Source organism: Callionymus lyra, unplaced genomic scaffold, assembly GCF_982586985.1.
Source record: "Callionymus lyra unplaced genomic scaffold, fCalLyr1.hap1.1 HAP1_SCAFFOLD_72, whole genome shotgun sequence".
NCBI lineage: Eukaryota > Metazoa > Chordata > Actinopteri > Syngnathiformes > Callionymidae > Callionymus > Callionymus lyra.
The window spans coordinates 210,001-217,500 of NW_028258576.1; the positions used below are offsets into that span (position 1 = coordinate 210,001).

At 60.4% G+C, this 7,500-nt stretch overlaps 1 non-coding gene across 1 annotated transcript; it reads right to left on the reverse strand.

Annotated features, from left to right (window-relative positions):
* Positions 1-6,001: 6,001 nt before the first annotated feature.
* On the reverse strand, positions 6,002-6,120 carry LOC148058585 (5S ribosomal RNA). The gene has a single exon (XR_015709713.1). It is a non-coding gene; the product is annotated as a 5S ribosomal RNA (ribosomal RNA).
* Positions 6,121-7,500: the final 1,380 nt, after the last annotated feature.

The following is a 7,500-nucleotide window of genomic DNA, read 5'->3' on the forward strand; positions in this document are numbered from 1 at the left end:
CGGCCACCCTCCGAGCCCTTTCCTTCCCTCTCCTGTTATGGTGCCTCCCTATTAACCTCTAGGTGGTTGCGCTCGTGACATCAAAAAGACCACTTTTTGAGGAGCAGTCACACTCGGAAAAAATTTCTTTCGTCTGGCAAAAGAACCAGAGTTCTCCGCGGCCATCCACTCCAACCTTGTCCGATTTTGAGGCACCAGGCTCGGCCACCCTCCGAGCCTTTTCACTCCCTCTCCTGTTATGGTGCCTCCCTATTAACCTCTAGGTGGTTGCGCTCGTGACATCAAAAAGACCACTTTTTGAGGAGCAGTCACACTCGGAAAAAATTTCTTTCGTCTGGCAAAAGAACCAGAGTTCTCCGCGGCCATCCACTCCAACCTTGTCCGACTTTGAGGCACCAGGCTCGGCCACCCTCCGAGCCTTTTCACTCCCTCTCCTGTTATGGTGCCTCCCTATTAACCTCTAGGTGGTTGCGCTCGTGACATCAAAAAGACCACTTTTTGCAGAGCAGTCACACTCGGAAAAAATTTCTTTCGTCAGGCAAAAGAACCAGAGTTCTCCGCGGTCATCCACTCCAACCTTGTCCGATTTTGAGGCACCAGGCTCGGCCACCCTCCGAGCCTTTTCACTCCCTCTCCTGTTATGGTGCCTCCCTATTAACCTCTAGGTGGTTGCGCTCGTGACATCAAAAAGACCACTTTTTGCAGAGCAGTCACACTCGGAAAAAATTTCTTTCGTCAGGCAAAAGAACCAGAGTTTTCAGCGGTCATCCACTCCAACCTTGTCCGACTTTGAGGCACCAGGCTCGGCCACCCTCCGAGCCTTTTCACTCCCTCTCCTGTTATGGTGCCTCCCTATTAACCTCTAGGTGGTTGCGCTCGTGACATCAAAAAGACCACTTTTTGAGGAGCAGTCACACTCGGAAAAAATTTCTTTCGTCTGGCAAAAGAACCAGAGTTTTCAGCGGTCATCCACTCCAACCTTGTCCGATTTTGAGGCACCAGGCTCGGCCACCCTCCGAGCCTTTTCACTCCCTCTCCTGTTATGGTGCCTCCCTATTAACCTCTAGGTGGTTGCGCTCGTGACATCAAAAAGACCACTTTTTGCAGAGCAGTCACACTCGGGAAAAATTTCTTTCGTCTGGCAAAAGAACCAGAGTTTTCAGCGGTCATCCACTCCAACCTTGTCCGATTTTGAGGCACCAGGCTCGGCCACCCTCCGAGCCTTTTCACTCCCTCTCCTGTTATGGTGCCTCCCTATTAACCTCTAGGTGGTTGCGCTCGTGACATCAAAAAGACCACTTTTTTCAGAGCAGTCACACTCGGGAAAAATTTCTTTCGTCTGGCAAAAGAACCAGAGTTATCAGCGGTCATCCACTCCAACCTTGTCCGACGTTGAGGCACCGATGTCGGCCAAGTTCTGAGCGTTCCACCGCCGAATGCCACTGGTCCTCAACACAGCGGACTTCCAATCCAACCTTGTCCGACTTTGAGGCACCGAAGTCGGCCTCAGCCCGAGCCTTCCCCCGCCGACCTCACTGGAGCCCGCCATCCAGGGACCGGCGGAGGTCGCCCGCATGACCGCGGCAAAGTGTCTCAAAGTCGGGCACGACCGCTCGAGTCACCCGCCAACCCGGTCCGGGGCACCTCCAGGGACCGGCGGAGGTCGCCCGCATGACCGCGGCAAAGTGTCTCAAAGTCGGGCATGACCGCTCGAGTCACCCGCCAACCCGGTCCGGGGCACCTCCAGGGACCGGCGGAGGACGCCCGCATGACCGCGACAAAGTGTCTCAAAGTCGGGCACGACCGCTCGAGTCACCCGCCAACCCGGTCCGGGGCACCTCCAGGGACCGGCGGAGGACGCCCGCATGACCGCGACAAAGTGTCTCAAAGTCGGGCATGACCGCTCGAGTCACCCGCCAACCCGGTCCGGGGCACCTCCAGGGACCGGCGGAGGACGCCCGCATGACCGCGACAAAGTGTCTCAAAGTCGGGCATGACCGCTCGAGTCACCCGCCAACCCGGTCCGGGGCACCTCCAGGGACCGGCGGAGGACGCCCGCATGACCGCGACAAAGTGTCTCAAAGTCGGGCACGACCGCTCGAGTCACCCGCCAACCCGGTCCGGGGCACCTCCAGGGACCGGCGGAGGACGCCCGCATGACCGCGACAAAGTGTCTCAAAGTCGGGCACGACCGTTCGAGTCACCCGCCAACCCGGTCCGGGGAACCTCCGGGGACCGGCGGAGGTCGCTCGCATGACCGCGACAAAGTGTCTCAAAGTCGGGCACGACCGCTCGAGTCACCCGCCAACCCGGTCCGGGGCACCTCCAGGGACCGGCGGAGGACGCCCGCATGACCGCGACAAAGTGTCTCAAAGTCGGGCATGACCGTTCGAGTCACCCGCCAACCCGGTCCGGGGCACCTCCAGGGACCGGCGGAGGAGGCCCGCATGACCGCGACAAAGTGTCTCAAAGTCGGGCATGACCGCTCGAGTCACCCGCCAACCCGGTCCGGGGCACCTCCGGGGACCGGCGGAGGACGCCCGCATGACCGCGACAAAGTGTCTCAAAGTCGGGCACGACCGCTCGAGTCACCCGCCAACCCGGTCCGGGGCACCTCCAGGGACCGGCGGAGGACGCCCGCATGACCGCGACAAAGTGTCTCAAAGTCGGGCACGACCGCTCGAGTCACCCGCCAACCCGGTCCGGGGCACCTCCAGGGACCGGCGGAGGACGCCCGCATGACCGCGACAAAGTGTCTCAAAGTCGGGCATGACCGCTCGAGTCACCCGCCAACCCGGTCCGGGGCACCTCCGGGGACCGGCGGAGGACGCCCGCATGACCGCGACAAAGTGTCTCAAAGTCGGGCACGACCGCTCGAGTCACCCGCCAACCCGGTCCGGGGCACCTCCGGGGAGCAGTGGAGGTCGCTCGCATGACCGCGACAAAGTGTCTCAAAGTCGGGCATGACCGCTCGAGTCGCCCGCCATCCCGGTCCGGAGCTCAACACTTTGTCGTTTTTTCCACTCCCTCCCCATTAACCTCTAGGTGGTTGCGCTCGTGACATCAAAAAGACCACTTTTTGCAGAGCAGTCACACTCGGAAAAAATTCGTTTCGTCTGGCAAAAGAACCAGAGTTCTCAGCGGGCTTCCAGTCCAACCTTGTCCGATTTTGAGGCACCAGGCTCGGCCACAGTCCGAGCCCATTCACTCCCTCCCCTGTTGTACTCGCTCCCTATTAACCTCTAGGTGGTTGCGCTCGTGACATCAAAAAGACCACTTTTTGAGGAGCAGTCACACTTAGGAAAAATCCGTTTGCGCTCACACCATCCCTCCCCATTAACCTCTAGGTGGTTGCGCTCGTGACATCAAAAAGACCACTTTTTGAGGAGCAGTCAGACACCGAGGTTTTCTGGATTTATGTCCGTTTTCCTGGTTCTCTGACTCGGGCACCTTGTGACCGACATCCCCCCCTTCCCTGGTTCTATTTTGCCGATACTTTGGTGAGTTTTCTACCCGCAAACCAAGCCCCCCAAGCCCGCCGCCTGGTGGGGGAGCATGCCGCCTGGCCCGATTCTATTTTAGGTCACTTTGGTGAGTTTTCTACCCGCAAACCAAGCCCCCCAAGCCCGCCGCCTGGTGGGGGAAGAGGCCCCCTGGTCCCGGTTCTATTTTAGGACACTTTGGTGAGTTTTCTACCCGCAAACCAAGCCCCCCAAGCCCGCCGCCTGGTGGGGGAAGATGCCCCCTGGTCCCGGTTCTATTTTAGGACACTTTGGTGAGTTTTCTACCCGCAAACCAAGCCCCCCAAGCCCGCCGCCTGGTGGGGGAACATGCCGCCTAGCCCGGTTCTATTTTAGGTCACTTTGGTGAGTTTTCTACCCGCAAACCAAGCCCCCCCAAGCCCGCCGCCTGGTGGGGGAAGAGGCCCCCTGGTCCCGGTTCTATTTTAGGACACTTTGGTGAGTTTTCTACCCGCAAACCAAGCCCCCCAAGCCCGCCGCCTGGTGGGGGAACATGCCCCCTGGTCCCGGTTCTATTTTAGGACACTTTGGTGAGTTTTCTACCCGCAAACCAAGCCCCCCAAGCCCGCCGCCTGGTGGGGGAACATGCCCCCTGGTCCCGGTTCTATTTTAGGACACTTTGGTGAGTTTTCTACCCGCAAACCAAGCCCCCCAAGCCCGCCGCCTGGTGGGGGAACATGCCCCCTGGTCCCGGTTCTATTTTAGGACACTTTGGTGAGTTTTCTACCCGGAAACCAAGCCCCCCAAGCCCGCCACCTGGTGGGGGAAGAGGCCCCCTGGTCCCGGTTCTATTTTAGGACACTTTGGTGAGTTTTCTACCCACACTGCAGGTCCCCAAATGCCGCCATCTGGTGGGGGAACATGCCGCCTGCACCGGTTCTATTTTAAGTCACTTTGGTGAGTTTTCTGCCCACACTACGGCTCCCCAAATGCCGCCATCTGGTGGGGGAACATGCCGCCTGCACCGGTTCTATTTTAAGTCACTTTGGTGAGTTTTCTGCCCACACTACGGGTCCCCAAATGCCGCCATCTGGTGGGGGAACATGCCGCCTGCACCGGTTCTATTTTAAGTCACTTTGGTGAGTTTTCTGCCCACACTACGGGTCCCCAAATGCCGCCATCTGGTGGGGGAACATGCCGCCTGCAACGGTTCTATTTTAAGTCACTTTGGTGAGTTTTCTGCCCACACTACGGGTCCCCAAATGCCGCCATCTGGTGGGGGAACATGCCGCCTGCACCGGTTCTATTTTAAGTCACTTTGGTGAGTTTTCTGCCCACACTACGGGTCCCCAAATGCCGCCATCTGGTGGGGGGACATGCCGCCTGCACCGGTTCTATTTTAAGTCACTTTGGTGAGTTTTCTGCCCACACTACGGGTCCCCAAATGCCGCCATCTGGTGGGGGAACTGCCGCCTAGTCCCGGTTCTATTTTAGGTCACTTTTCTCACTTTCTTACCCACAAATAACGCCCCAAATGCCGCCGCCTGGTGGGGGGAACTGCCGCCTAGTCCCGGTTCTATTTTAGGTCACTTTTCTCACTTTCTTACCCACAAATAATGCCCCAAATGCCGCCGCCTGGTGGGGGGAACTGCCGCCTAGTCCCGGTTCTATTTTAGGTCACTTTTCTCACTTTCTGACCCACAAATAATGCCCCAAATGCCGCCGCCTGGTGGGGGGAACTGCCGCCTAGTCCCGGTTCTATTTTAGGTCACTTTTCTCACTTTCTGACCCACAAATAATGCCCCAAATGCCGCCGCCTGGTGGGGGGAACTGCCGCCTAGTCCCGGTTCTATTTTAGGTCACTTTTCTCACTTTCTTACCCACAAATAATGCCCCAAATGCCGCCGCCTGGTGGGGGGAACTGCCGCCTAGTCCCGGTTCTATTTTAGGTCACTTTTCTCACTTTCTGACCCACAAATAATGCCCCAAATGCCGCCGCCTGGTGGGGGGAACTGCCGCCTAGTCCCGGTTCTATTTTAGGTCACTTTTCTCACTTTCTTACCCACAAATAATGCCCCAAATGCCGCCGCCTGGTGGGGGGAACTGCCGCCTAGTCCCGGTTCTATTTTAGGTCACTTTTCTCACTTTCTGACCCACAAATAATGCCCCAAATGCCGCCGCCTGGTGGGGGGAACTGCCGCCTAGTCCCGGTTCTATTTTAGGTCACTTTTCTCACTTTCTTACCCACAAATAATGCCCCAAATGCCGCCGCCTGGTGGGGGGAACTGCCGCCTAGTCCCGGTTCTATTTTAGGTCACTTTTCTCACTTTCTGACCCACAAATAATGCCCCAAATGCCGCCGCCTGGTGGGGGGAACTGCCGCCTAGTCCCGGTTCTATTTTAGGTCACTTTTCTCACTTTCTTACCCACAAATAATGCCCCAAATGCCGCCGCCTGGTGGGGGGAACTGCCGCCTAGTCCCGGTTCTATTTTAGGTCACTTTTCTCACTTTTCTACCCACAAATAATGGCAAAAAAAAATGCTTACAGCACCCAGTATTCCCAGGCGGTCTCCCATCCAAGTACTAACTGGGCCCGACCCTGCTTGGCTTCCGAGATCAGACGAGATCGGGCTCATTCAGGGTGGTGTGGCCGTAAGCGAGGGAAGCGCTTGTGAAATGCCCCAAAGTGTTGAAAATGTTCCCCAGGCCCCTGGTTCCCCATCCCCGCAGGAGGAGGCTCCCCAGGCCCCCTGGTTCCCCATCCCCGCAGGAGGAGGCTCCCCAGGCCCCCTGGTGCAGGAGGAGGCTCCCCAGGCCCCTGGTTCCCCATCCCCGCAGGAGGAGGCTCCCCAGGCCCCCTGGTTCCCCATCCCCGCAGGAGGAGGCTCCCCAGGCCCCATGGTTCCCCATCACCGCAGGAGGAGGCTCCCCAGGCCCCCTGGTTCCCCATCCCCGCAGGAGGAGGCTCCCCAGGCCCCCTGGTGCAGGAGGAGGCTCCCCAGGCCCCCTGGTTCCCCATCCCCGCAGGAGGAGGCTCCCCAGGCCCCCTGGTTCTCCATCCCCGCAGGAGGAGGCTCCCCAGGCCCCCTGGTTCCCCATCCCCGCAGGAGGAGGCTCCCCAGGCCCCATGGTTCCCCATCACCGCAGGAGGAGGCTCCCCAGGCCCCCTGGTTCCCCATCCCCGCAGGAGGAGGCTCCCCAGGCCCCCTGGTGCAGGAGGAGGCTCCCCAGGCCCCCTGGTTCCCCATCCCCGCAGGAGGAGGCTCCCCAGGCCCCCTGGTTCTCCATCCCCGCAGGAGGAGGCTCCCCAGACCCCCATGTTCTCCATGCCCGCAGGAGGAGGCTCCCCAGGCCCCTTGGTTCTCCATCCCCGCAGGAGGAGGCTCCCCAGGCCCCTGGTTCTCCATCCCCGCAGGAGGAGGCTCCCCAGGCGCCCTGGTTCTCCATCCCCGCAGGAGGAGGCTCCCCAGGCCCCCTGGTTCTCCATGCCCGCAGGAGGAGGCTCCCCAGGCCCCCTGGTTCTCCATCCCCGCAGGAGGAGGCTCCCCAGGCCCCCTGGTTCCCCATCCCCGCAGGAGGAGGCTCCCCAGGCCCCCTGGTTCTCCATGCCCGCAGGAGGAGGCTCCCCAGGCCCCCTGGTTCTCCATGCCCGCAGGAGGAGGCTCCCCAGGCCCCCATGTTCTCCATGCCCGCAGGAGGAGGCTCCCCAGGCCCCTTGGTTCTCCATCCCCGCAGGAGGAGGCTCCCCAGGCCCCTGGTTCCCCATCCCCGCAGGAGGAGGCTCCCCAGGCCCCCTGGTTCTCCATGCCCGCAGGAGGAGGCTCCCCAGGCCCCCTGGTTCTCCATGCCCGCAGGAGGAGGCTCCCCAGGCCCCCTGGTTCTCCATCCCCGCAGGAGGAGGCTCCCCAGGCCCCTGGTTCTCCATGCCCGCAGGAGGAGGCTCCCCAGGCCCCCTGGTTCTCCATGACCGCAGGAGGAGGCTCCCCAGGCCCCCTGGTTCTCCATCCCCGCAGGAGGAGGCTCCCCAGGCCCCCTGGT